The 14,093-nt window shown below is 44.3% G+C and overlaps 1 pseudogene; it reads left to right on the forward strand.

Moving 5' to 3' along the window:
• The first annotated feature begins 420 nt into the window (after positions 1-420).
• On the forward strand, positions 421-7,806 carry LOC140387445 (UDP-glucuronosyltransferase 2A1 pseudogene; annotated as a pseudogene).
• Positions 7,807-14,093: the final 6,287 nt, after the last annotated feature.

Raw genomic sequence — 14,093 nt, forward strand, 5'->3', positions numbered from 1 at the left:
TGGCAAAGAGAAAGGCTACATGAGATCAATTTGTTCAGCAGAACTAATTGTCAGTAAACTATGTCCGCTTGCTGCTCTCGACAGCAGCATGTACACCTGGAGCAAAACATTCTTACTTTACTACTCCACTCCCCTTGCAATAGACAACATTCCATTTGCCTTTCCTCTTGTCATTGACCTTCCCCCTCTCATATTCATGTTGGGCGAGAAAGGTACTGAAAGAGTTTGCCCTTGCACTACTCATCTGCTTTGCACTGTCAATGAAAGTGGCCCATTCAGGAATTCAGAATCCATGGGTTAATTCTAAAGGCAGGGAGGACTCAGGCGGAAACCTCCATTTTAATTTTATGTTTTCCATGCCAACAGAAACATCATCGCAAAACAGGAATAGTGGGTCACATGATTAATATTACACAATCAGAAATTTACTCAGACTTTGGACTGCACGTTGGATTAAAGTACAATACTCTTACATTTGTTCATATCTCACCGACTGCAGAATACAAGATTTGCTACAGCGCTTGGTTTGTCCTCATTAGTAAGTGGAAAATTATCATCTCATGTCAAAAAAAAATGAATGTTGTTTAAGGTGCTCAAAAAAGACTGTTAGCTAAGTTTACAATTCATGGTATTGAAAGCAAATTATTGACTTTGTTCGGGGGATGCGGTGGCATAGTGGTATTGTCAGTGGATAAGTAAACCGGAGACCCAGAGTAATGCTCCGGGGACCCAGGTTGAAATCCCAGCACTGCAGATGGCGAAGTTTTCAAAAACATTTAGAGTGCCCAATTCATTTTTTCCAGTTCAGCGGTAATTTAGCGTGGCCAATCCACCTACCTTGCATATCTTTTGGGTTGTGGGAGCGAAACCCACACAAACACTGGGAAAATGTGCAAATGCCACACGGACTGTGACTCAGAGCCGGGATCGAAACTGAGACCCGTGGCGCCTTGAGCCAACAGTGCTAACCACTGCGCCACCACACTACCCATGGTGGAGTTTGAATTCAGTACAAATCTGGAATTAAAAGTCTAATGATGGCCATGGAACCATTGTCGATTGTCGCTAAAATCCATCTGGTCCACTAAGGTCCTTTAGGGAAGGAAATCTGCCCTCCTTACCCAGTCTGGCCTACATGTAATAATGACAATAATAATCTTTATTGTCACAAGTAGGCTTACATTAATATTGCAATGAAGTTACTGTGAACTTCATTCGCCTAGTCGCCACATTCCGGCACCTCTTCGGGTACACAGAGGGAGAATTCAGAATGTCTTTCATGACTTGTGGGAGGGAATTGGAGCATCCGGAGGAAACCCACGCAGATACGGGGAGAACGTGCAGACTCCACATAGACTCCACGTGCAGACACAGGGAATCGAACCTGGGACTCTGGAGCTGTGAGACCCATAACAATATGGTTGACTCTTAACTGCCCCCTCAAGGGCAATAAGGGATGAGCAATAAATGCTGGCCCAGGCTGCGATGCCCACATCCCATGCATGAATAAAAGTTGGCTGAGCAGCAATAGGGCAGGACGTAGCACAGTGATTTGCACTGTGGTGTCACAGTGCCAGGGTTCCAGGTTCAATTCCCGGCTTGGGTCACTGTCTGTGTGGAGTCTGCATGTTCTCTCTGTGTCTGCGTGGGTTTCCTCCGGGTGCTCCGGTTTCCTCCTGCAAGTCCCGAAAGACATGCTGTTAGGTAATTTGGAGTGAGAAAGAGAGAGAGAGTGAGAGAGATAGAGAGAGAGATTCCAAATTTGCTGATGGCACAAAAATAGATGGCATTGTAAAAGAATAAATGGAAATAAAAAATTACACAGATATATGCAAACATTAAACTGTGGCAGACGGATTTCAATGTCGGCAAGTGTGAGGCCATTCACTTTGGATCTAGAAAGGATAGATCGGAGCACTTTCTAAATGGTAAAAACCTCGAGATGCTGGAATTCGGAACTAAAAACAAAAAGCACTGGAAAAATTCGGGCAGCATCGATGAAGAGAGAAACAGTGAATGTTTCAAGTCTGATATGGGTTCGAAAGAAGAATCAAGTTGGAGCTGAAATGTTGCTCCTCTCTTTAACAATGTTGCCAAACCTGCTGTGATTTTCCACAACTTATTTTTAATACACAAGCTAATATTGTAGGTACAGGAATTTAGATAATTGAAGAAATATTTGATGGATGTTTTTAAGACATTAAGGAGAACACAGAAAGTGGACAGGGAAACTGGGCTGAATAATATGGGGGGAGGGTACATGCAGCTAACGGACTTAATACTGCACAGCCCCACTGTAATAAACGCCATAGGGCTCATTAATGAGGGCCGAGGGGGTCTCCCACCCCTCAGTGGGGAAAGGGCACAAATTCCATCTGATCCTATATCTGTCCTTTTACCCTGAATGGCCTCCACTGGAGTCTGATGGGATCCTCAGATGTTACCAAAACCATTGGTGTTAAAATTATAGCTCTGTGGGAACAAAGTGAACACCTCTCCTAATCTCGCCCCCCATTATTTGATACTTGCCTTCTATTTACCAACTCACCACAGAGGCATCTCACCCTCGATAACCCAGTAAGTTAGTAAACAAAATTACAGTACATGGGATTTGGGATATTACAGTAGCATGCATTGAGAATTGGATATCAGACAGAGAGCAGAGAGTACGGGTCATTCTCAGGATGGCAGGCTGTGACTATTGGTTACCAGATCATGCTTTGCTCCACTACTGTTGACAGTCTCTATAAATGATTTGGATACGGGGTCCAAACATTCCAATGACACAAAACTAGGTGGTAATGTGAGTTGTGAGGAGGATACAAGGAGGTTTCAAAGGGATTTGGACAGGCTAAGTGAGTGGGAAATATGACAGATGGCATACAATGTGAATAAATGTGAAGTTATCCCCTTTGGTAGAAAAGCAGAGATTTTCTGAAATGAGAGGTTGAGAAGTGTTGATGTCCAAAGGGACCTGGGTGACCTTGTTCATGAAAACTAAAAGCTAACAGGCTTCCCATGGTTACCTTCTTCCCCAATGCCACATTGGGTGGCATGATAGCACAGTGGTTAGCACTGTTGCTTCACAGAGCCAGGGACCCGAGTTTGATTCCCGGCTTGGGTCACTGACTGTGCGGATTCTGCATGTTGTCCCCGTGTCTGCGTGGGTTTCCTCCGGGTGCTCTGGTGTCCACCCACCAGGCCTGAAAGATGTGCTTGTTAGGTAATTTGGACATTCTGAATTCTCCCTAAGTGTACCCAAACAGGCGCGGAGTGTGGCGACGAGGGGATTTTTACAGTAACTTCATTGCAGTGTTAATGTAAGCCTACTTGTGACAATAAAGATTATATAGAGGGTACCCCAGTGATGTGCTGGGGAGTCCATCCAGACCCAACCTCGCATAGGACACCCTGCACACAAAGACAATTCCCCCAGGGAACCCATCGCATCATCCCCAACCTGACATGACCACTCCGCAAGGTTCGAACGTCCCCCCCCACACCCCCCCCCACTAACCTAGCCCGATCCCACTAGCCATCCCCCCACCGGCTCGACCCGACTCCCCAGGTCTGGCCCAACTGACCTGACTCCCCCGCCTGATCCGACACATGCAGGCCCGAAGCAACCACCACCCTTTCCTGGTCTGAACTGCCCTCCAGTCTGACCCCCTCCATCCCAGACCCGACCTGCCTGCTCTGACCTGACCCCCTCCTCAGTGAATTGGACAGGATTTGTTTATTGTCACGTGTACCGAGGTACAGTGAAAAGTATTTTTCTGCGAGCAGCTCAACAGATCACTAAGTACGAGAAAAGAAAAGGAAATAAAAGAAAATACATAATAAGGCAACACAAGGGACACAATCTAACTACATAACCACCGGCAGCAGATGAAGAATACAGGGGTGTAGTGTTAATGAGCTCAGTCCATAAGAGGGTCGTTTAGGAGTTTGGTAACAGTGAGGAAGAAGCTGTTTTTGAGTCTGTTTGTGCGTGTTCTCAGACTTCTGTACCTCCTGCCCGATGGAAGAAGTTGGAAGAGTGAATAAGCTGGGTGCAAGGGGTCTTTCAGGCCGCGGGAAGTGTTGATGGAGTCAATGGATGGGAGGCAGGTTTTTGTGATGGACTGGGCTGTGTTCACGACTCTCTGAAGTTTCTTGCGGTCCTGGGCCGAGCAGTTGCCATACCAGGCTGTGATGCAGCCCGATAGGATGCTTTCTATGGTGCATCTGTAAAAGTTGGTAAGAGTTAATGTGGACATGCCGAATTTGCTTAGTTTCATGAGGAAGTATAGGTGCTGTTGTGCTTTCTTGGTGGTAGCTTTAACGTGGGTGGACCAGGACAGATTTTTGGAGATATGTACTCTGAGGAATTTGAAACTGCTAACCATCTCCACCTTGGACCCGTTGATGCTGACAGGGGTGTGAATGGGTTCCTGCTTCCTGAATGGGTTATGCCTGCTCCTTTTTTTACATGTTATTTTACCATAATTATGCTCTATTTCTCTCATTTTCTTCAACAGAGTCTCAATACCATTTAATATCAGAATGAAGTGTCTTGGATGGAAATGTCAATTCCAGGTTGCATTCTCCCTTGGTATCATCATCACCCTGTCTTGTCCCATTACCCAAGGCGCTAATATTTTGGTTGTGCCTATCGAGGGTAGCCACTGGATCAATATGAGAATTTTAATAGAAGAACTGAGACTTCATGGACATGACATCACTGTGCTTTTTTTCTCAACACCTTGGTACATCAAAGAGAGTCCTGATCTCTATCAGTCCATTGTGGTTGAAATGCAAGGGTTCCTTGGGAAAAATATAAATGAAGAATTCATAAAGCGTATTGTAGAAAAGGCACTTGGAGTCTTCCAGGAAGACACAACACCATGGACCATCGTGAAGTTTCAATATGAAATGGCAGCTTTTATGCACAGCTGTCATACTTGGGGACGAGAATTTAATATTGCGATTTTTGAAAACAAAACTTTGTTAAAGCAATTTGAAAATGCAAATTTTGATTTAATACTGACCGATCCATTTTTCACTACAGGTGCAATGCTCGGATATTATTTAAAACTCCCAGTAGTTAACAATGTTCGTTGGCACAGTGGTGGCGAAGCTCATTTACTATCTGCCCCATCGCCATTGTCCTATGTCCCAATGACCGGCTCAAGACTGACAGATAAAATGAGTTTTCTACAACGAACACAAAATGTACTCCATCGTATTTTTCAACTATACATTTCAGAATTTTTCACCTACCCGATGTACAATGAACTCTGCCATCGATATCTGGGCCCAGACACAGATGTCAAGACGCTTCTCCAAAGTGCGGATGTGTGGCTGATGAGAGTAGATTTCATATTTGAATTCCCGAGACCCACCATGCCAAACATTGTTTACATTGGGGGATTCCAGTGTAAACCATCCAAACCTCTCGCATTAGAGTTTGAAGAGTTTGTCCAATCCTCAGGGGAACATGGGATTATTGTGATGTCTCTGGGGACAATTATCAGTTCTTTGCCATTGCAAATTACAATGAAAATAGCAGAGGCCTTTGCTCAAGTACCTCAGAAAGTAATTTGGAGACACGATGGAAAGATCCCTCCCAACATAGGAAATAATACGCTACTGGCAAAATGGATTCCTCAGAATGACCTTCTAGGGCACCCCAAAACACGAGCATTCATTACCCATGGTGGCACCAATGGAGTTTATGAAGCCATCTATCACGGGGTGCCAGTAGTTGGCATTCCGCTGATTTTTGATCAGTTTGACAATTTACTCAGACTTGAAACCCGAGGGGCAGCAAAAGTGATTAATGTCGCAGCCATGCAGTCATCAGATCTCTTGCAAGCACTTCATGAGGTCATAAGCACCACATCCTATCGGGATAACATGCAGAAACTCTCTGCTCTCCACAGGGATCAGCCGGAGTCTCCAATGGAGAGAGCCATTTTCTGGATTGAGTATGTTGCTCGACACAAAGGTGCAGCACATTTACGCTCAGAATCTTACCAACTCCCCTGGTATGTTTACCATTGTGTAGATGTGATAATCCTCCTGTTATCTGTTTTACTATTGGTTGCAATATTGGCAGTTCTACTGTTGAAAAAACTTTGTAACATCACTCGAAATAAAAAGCAAAAGATTCAGTAAGATTTGTGCTTTTGAATTGGAGGTTTGAAGCATTTCAATTTAAGAATAGATACTTTTAATCCAGTATCTAATACATTCCTGTCTGAATGTCATGAATTTTAATGATGGCTTTTTTGGAAGAATCACAGGAATGGCGTGTCAGATAATAGTAGATACTAACAGGGACATGCTCTACTTGTGTCAAATTCAATAGTAAAGTACAATGTATTTTCCAAGCATTATTTTGAACTAATGATCATATTCGTTGGCCTGATCGAGAACACAAAATAAGATTGAGACATCAAAAGCCCATTTTACTCCAACCATTGCATCCATTCTTTTCTCGCTGAAGCTCTCCAGCACAGGTCTCCCTGTCTTTCTAAAAATGTTTGATGCCTTGCCCAGCTCCTCCATTCGTGTCGGCCATGTCCTGCCAATTGCAGGGAGGTTTCTCTTTGCTGAGCGACACTGGGCTCCACCACATAATAGGCATAAAGAGCTGGCCTCAGTCACACTGCTGTGTAGTTCAGGTTGTGCCACAACATTATGGGCGCGGTCTTGAGCCCGCACTTACCGTCTGCAGGATAGGTGGTGGAAAGTCTTGCCGGAATCTGGAAATGCGATTCATTTGGGTGAGTTTGCATTTCACGATTTTCCCCGCCCCTCGCATGCGACGTGATGAGATTCACGCCCACAAATGGCGTTCACCACATTTTCATGAATTTCAATTGATTTCCATATTATTAACGCCCCCCCCCCCCCCCCCCCCCCACTCCCTGCAGCAAAAGACCATCCCTCAGTAAATAGTCATACTGCACGTCGGCGAGGTTTACAACAGGTTTGGCCAGGCATGAGGCAGTGGAGGGGATCCATCCAGGGTAAGTACAGCCCCCGGGGAATGAAGGGTAGAGGGACATGCCTGGGCAGTGCATAGGCGCTGCTCCGGCACAGGTTGGCACTGCCAGGTTGGCACAACTTGTGCCAGGAGCAGTGCCAGGGCGGACACTAGTGTGTGTGTGGGTGGGGGGGGTAAATGTCGATGTCTGAGGGGCAGGGGAGAGGGGGAGTGCCAGCTATGCTTCTGCGGCATTAGTGGGGGGTTGCAATGCCTGTGAGGATTTTACCGGCGAGGATTGTCGGGTGTTGGGGGACAGCCGTTATGGGGCTGGGGGGACATCAGGACGCCGCGCTGATCGGGCGTATGTGGCTCGGCCCTGCCACAGTGACGGCGTAAACCACAACCAATCATTTTCTTTACTCTAAAAGGCTAAAGATTCCGAGGCTGAAGAGAAAACTTGTCTGTGCAGGTGGAGAGTCACATACCAGTTTTTTCTCTGAGCCTTACTCTTCGCCTTATTCTAGTAATATCTCGAAATGTAAGTAAATGTTGGGTAGAACAGAGCCAGGAAGAATTCTGCTGGAGTCTTTGAGGAAATAAAGTATTAATTATAAGACCCACGTGTTATTCAAAGACAGTGCTGTGAAGACAAAGGATCTTCTACGCTTATCATCGATTTTTCATTGTTGGTCAGGTCCAGAAACACTCGGTGATGTCACGGTTAAATGGAGGGTCTTATTTTATTGAATAAGAACAGAGTACATGTGCTATCTGATTTTGAAATGGTGTTATGTAATGACAATCATTAATAAAGAAATGTTTCTGTGCAATCTGGCTGCCTTCTTAACTCTTTCATACAAGTATCCTCATCGGGTGTTGATTGTGTAATTTAGACCAGCTATTAAAAGACGGTTCACGTAAACCAAATCTATGCATGTGGTGCTTCTCTATTGCTGGCCAGTAATTTTCCAGATGATTTCCCTGATGTCTTTTGCATTAAATTATTTTATAATTATTTTAATAAGTAAATAATTTTGTCAGCTTACGGACAATTGTTGTTTAACTTAATTATAGCACTTATTTTATGTAACTACACTGCTGGGGAGAGTGGAACAAGTTGCTCAGCCGCTCAAACCTGATCTGCCATTCTATTAGATCACGGCTGATCTATATTCTAACTCATTTACCCATTTTAGTTCTATCACCCTGATTACGTTGGAGCACTTTATGAAGCGTAGTCACCGCTGTGGGAGGAAACGTAGGAGCCAATAGCACACGATCAACTCCCATAAACAGCAATGTGATAATGCTTGGATAAACTTTTTTTATATTATTGACTGAGTGATAAATATTGACCAGGACACTGGGTATAACTCCACTACTCTTCTTCAAAATAGTGCCATGGGATCTTTTATATCAGCCTGAGCATGCAGACAGGGCCTGGGTTTAGCATCTCATCCATAAAATGACATCTCCAACAGTGTAGCACTCCATCAGTATTGCGGTGGAGTGTCACCTTTGATTTTTGTAGTGAATCTCTAGAATGGAACTTGAACCCAGAATCTTACGATTCAATGGTAGAGTATTACCAGCTGAGCCCAGTGAGGGTGATGAAAAAAGGTGGAAAAATGTGATTGTTTGTAGTGGGGAAAAGTAACCAAAAGTTATCTTTCCATTCCAAAGTGATCCTAGAATGGCGAGCAATTCATCAGAGGAAAGCTGGGTCCAATAGTACTCTTTGTGTTGTTCGGTATTAACAGAGTATTGGTTACAAGTGTGATGAATGTAGGAGTTTCAGATATATTGTATTATATGTATTTGATACAGTAAGGGTTAAAAGTAAAGGCTAGTGTGTGACTGCTGCAGTCATGTTTTTTAAAATCATGGTTTGAAAGACAGCATGAATTTTTGGAGCCAGTGGTGCAATTAAAGCATTGTAAAAGTTTGGGCTGATGGAATTTTATTGATATTAGGAGGGTTGCCTGGGGAATAGATGGTTGGAGACAGTTTGGCTTAGTAAGATGATATAGTTAATGGAATGACCCAGGGGCTGAAGTAATCAGGTGTTAAGGTTTCTGAGTTAGTTTCTGGCTGGACGATGAGCTGAAAAGGTTTCCGAAGAATATGGACAGAGATTCTGCATTATTCTGACAGGCGGCTGGATTCTCTGCCTCGCTGCACCACATTTCTGTTTCAGCACGCCGGCGGGATGCTCCGTTACGCCGGCTGGTCAATGGGGTTTCCCATTGTTGGGCACCCCATTGCCGTTGGGCAACCCCCGGGCTGCCGGCAAAACAGAGCATCCCGCCGGTGGAGAATCCATCCCAGGGTGGCAGGTCTCTTTCTTTCAAGCAGAATCAAAAGATCTCCTTTTCTCAAAATAGAGTGTCCTCATGAGTCTGCTGTTGTGGAAAAAACTAGCCAGCACTTCGAGGTTTCGCAAAAGGTCTTTTATTATAACACGAAGTTCGTGGAGGGAGTTAGAGTGACCACCGTCCTTCTAATTGTCCACCCCTTACAAGAGTATAGCAGTACTTTATATCGTTTAATAAGCAATATTTAGAAAAAACGAGGCATTCCTTTGATAAGCCCAGACACAGAAAAGCGAGCAGTGTTAAACAACAGGCCTTGAATTCCTAGCCTAAGAACAATAATAATTGTCTACTCTCAGCAAGATGCTCAGCTGTGCACTTGTTTACATAGTCTGACCTTCAACCTATTACATGCAGAACTTCTTGACTGGAATAAAGCTAATATATCCATCATGCTTTGCCAAGTGCCTAGTGCCATGAAATATAGTCAAGCAGCCAGTTAAGAAGGAATACAGGGTATTAAGGCAACTAATCCGCCAACTAAAGTTCCTTCTACAATTCCCTCCTTGTTGATCATATGATCAACACATTGTTAGTACATCACAGTGTCCTCAGCAGCAAAGGGTGGGTTATAATGTATGGGGAATGGGCGTATGATAGACACCCGTTTGTTCAGTGGCTGGGACCATGGAGGCAAAGCTGACATCCGCGCCCCCATGCCCTGAGAACATCCCGAGCAACATTTAAACAGTAACCATACGACAATCAGCATCACAATAATGATTATAATCCAAATCACAATCCTCTGTCCTAATGTTCCCAACCATCCAAAGCCAAAGTCCCATCCTTCATCCTCATGCAACTGTGCGACCTCTCGACGAATGTGATCCACCAGGTTATCAATTTTCTCTGAGTTATCAGGGGTATATGTGCAGCAGTCACTGCCAATCAGGGCACAAGTACCTCCTTTCTCTGCTAACAAGAAATCAAGGGCCATCCTATTCTGTAGGGCAACCGCTCTTATAGCAACCATCTCAGCCTCTATTTGGTGAACAGCTTCCGCAGTGTCATTAGCTCCCTGCTCAAGGATGTCTCTTAATTCGCGTAGTTCGTATGCATTAGCGGCTATTCCTAATGGTGACATCATGATTCCCAGCATTTGTGCCCATGTCATAACACTGCGTGTCGTCCTGTGATGGGGATGTTCCTTTAGTTGTTGGACGTGATGTACATAAGGGACTACCTATCCCAAATAGCAGGAGCCTTCCCAATTATCTGGTATGGCCACAGATAAAATACGTGCCGTTATATGCGGTCAGGTTTCCTTTACTATCAGTCATCATTAGTCTAATCGGATCCCCTTCCCAGGAGCCTCCACTAGTTTGATTTTCAACTCCTGACCAACCAAAGATGAATAGTCCTTTAGCATAGGGGCTTGCCAATTCAAGGTCTGGTCGCACTGACTTGTGCCGACTGGGTAGGTCCCATATGTTTTATGTTTCCTAAAGCATATGCTACCTTTTGGGACTCCAGTATAATTGGGAAGGATCAAACAGGGCGGCTGGCGTGTCACATTAAATCTAGGCCCCTACCATTCCTCAAACCTATTCATATCGTATCCAGCTAATCTCCAATCGAATATATTCTGTGTATCTTCTCCACGTCCTGTACTATTTTGTCTTAGAGCCCATTCTGCTATCTCTTTACTGCCGAATGGGATAGGTCGCACAGGGAAGCCCTCCTCCAAGCATCTGGGAATTTGTGTACAAACCCAACAACTGAATTTATTTACGCTCTCTGCGTATGAGTGAGACATGTATATTAAGGTGTCAGTATGCAATTTACCCTCTACATGATGTTGGATTAATATGATAATATAAAAACATCAACGCCATCATTCTCTTCAGGTCAGCGTTTCGCTAGTACTCTCAAAGTTCCATATTATGTAGTTTACACGAGTTGCGTGGATCCCATCTGGCTTTTCTTTTACTTTAACGGCTGTTCGGGTTGTTAGCAGCACTTGGTAGGGTCCATTCCACCGAGGAGAAAAATAATCTTTGTTTAGTGCTTTCACATACACTTGATCTCCAGGTTTAGAGGGTGTGTATTTCCCTCTTTTGGATGCATCTGAGCCTTTTGCACCTTTTCATGTTTTTTTTCCCCAGTGGTTTCACACATGGCCTGGGCATACTTTAGTGATGCCTCATCTGCCCATATTATGGCTACTGCCGCTGGAGCCATTGGGGGTTTAGTTCCAGTTGTCATAGGACGTCCCAATTATTTTCTCATACTGGGTTAAACCTGTATTACGGTTTCTCAGATTTCTCAGGGCATACATTACTATGGGTATGGCATCTGGCCATAGCAGCCCATTTTGTTGACACACTTTTGTAACTGCAGTTTTAATTATTCCATCCGCCCTTTCCACCATTCCTGAGGATTGTGGCTGATATGGGATATGCAATTTCCAAATCCCATGGCTTCTGTTCGGGCTTTGGTCAATTTGCTAGTGAAATGAGTTCCCCTGTCACTGTTAATACCCATTGGTATCACAATCCCAGGATATTCGTCCTTCAACACTTCAGTTGTCTGATTTTCCGCTGGCTTATCAACCACAGTAGGCATCACTCCCACCTGCGATCCAGCTATATCATTACCCAAGATAAACTGTATTCCTGGACAAGATAATTTCTCTATTACTCCTACTACCACTTCACCACTCTTCACTGGACTTTCCAACCTTACCTTATATATTGGAACACTACTTCTCTCACTCTGAATTCCACATATTACCACCTTTTCTGGCAACATTCTTCCCAGACTACATAACTCCTCATCCTTCTACCATTAAAGATTGACTAGCTCCCGTATCTCTGAAAATTGTGACTTCATTACCTGCTCCTCCTGATACACATGAGTAAACTTTACCCACACAAGTAAATTATTTCAAAAGATCTGGCACCTTCTTATCAATCACCTCTTGATCAGGCTGTACAATCTTTTGCACCTCCTTTGCTTCACCTGGGTTTTCCTTTACCACTTTAACAAACCCCACAGTCTTATCCTGTTTTACCACATCAGCCTTCCCAGTGCTTTTCTTCAACCACCAACACTGTGACTTTACATGGCCTAGTTTATTACAGTGAAAACATTTGAAACTTTTGACACTGTCCTTATTATCGCCCATCAGATCACCTTTACCTTTGCCACTTGAGTATTTCTCATGTCCCCAGCTTCTATCCCTCACAGGCTGAAACTGATGTCGAAAACCAAGCTTTGATTTATGAACTAATTCATAATCATCTGCCATTTCTGCTGCTAATCTCACAGTTTTAACCCTCTGTTCCCATATGAGTTCTCACTACATCAGGAATTGAATTTTTAAACTCATCCAAAAGTATAATTTCTCTGAGAGCTTCATACGTTTGGTTTATTTTCAAAGCCCTTATCCACCTATCAAAATTGTCTTGATAGCAACCTGCTTTTAGCCAAGAGCGATGCTCCTGTAGAGAGGCTTGCTCCTGTGCCTTTTTTAAAACTTTGGTTCTGTTATGGTGGACGGAAGTTCAACTGCAGAAGCTTGCAGTTGGGGCTGTTTTTTGAGAGCCACTTCCTGAGCTATTTTATCAGCAAATCTGTTTCCCCTGGAGATTTCGTTGTCTGCGGTAGTGTGCGCTTCGCATTTTAATACAGCTATTTTGCTGGGCAGCTGAACAGCATCTAATAAATTTAAAATCAATTTAGCATGCTTAATAGGTTGGCCTGAGGAAGTTATGAACCCCCTGTTTTTCCATAATTGGCCAAAATCGTGTACTACCCCAAAAACGGATCGGGAATCAGTATAAATGTTGACTGTCTGATTGCTGAATACATGCCCGAGTAAGCGCGAATAATTCAGCCGCTTGGGCAGACGTTCCCGAAGGCAGAGCAAAAGTTTCCACTATCTCGAATGGAGTTACTATTGCATAGCCAGCCAGGAGGGTTGTATCATTTGGTCGGTTCGTGGACCCATCAGTAAAAAAAATGATGTCTGGATTTTCAAGTGGGTGACTCAATAAATCAGGGCGAGGGGTTGTGGTGGCTTCAACCAATTGTACACAGTCATGATAAAACAAATGTTCTTCATCCGAGGGCGCGGGTAAGAGTGTAGCAGGGTTGATAGCTGGCGCTCGCTTATAGACAAAGTTAGTCTTCGAGAGGAAAAAACATAAAAATTACTTTGTACCCAGTGTGTCGAGCCGCAGTAAAATGCTGCGTTGCGGATGAATTAAGCAGGAGCAAAATGGATTTTTTTCTACTATGGCCGCTGTGGCTGCTACTGCTCTTAAGCAATTTGGCATACCCTTTACCACAGCACATAGGGCCACCGAGTAATAGGCAAGGGGTCTTTTCCCTCCTCAATGCTCTTGCATCAGGACCCCTGTTGCAAATCCCCCTGCTTCATTCAAATAAATAGTAAAGGGGTTTGCCGAAATTAGGAAGTCCCAAGGCAGGGGCGCTAATCATGGCTTGTTTCAAATTACGAAATGCTTGCTCCCTCTCTGGGATCCAGTAACAACTGAAGGGGCATCCTGAAGGGTAGCCTTTCGCAATGCTGTGTCCATCTCTCTAAAGTCCGGGATCCACTGCCTGCAATAGCCCACCATGCCGAGGAAGGTAAGGATTTCCTTTTTCGCACGCGGAGTTGGAACCCTTGCTGCAGCCTGTGCGCTTTCAGACCCAAGCCTCCGCTGTCCTTGCTGAAGCTGAAATCCCAAATACTGAACTGTCTCCTGACAGAATTGCAGCTTGTCCATTGAGACCCT

Source organism: Scyliorhinus torazame, chromosome 12, assembly GCF_047496885.1.
Source record: "Scyliorhinus torazame isolate Kashiwa2021f chromosome 12, sScyTor2.1, whole genome shotgun sequence".
Lineage (NCBI taxonomy): Eukaryota > Metazoa > Chordata > Chondrichthyes > Carcharhiniformes > Scyliorhinidae > Scyliorhinus > Scyliorhinus torazame.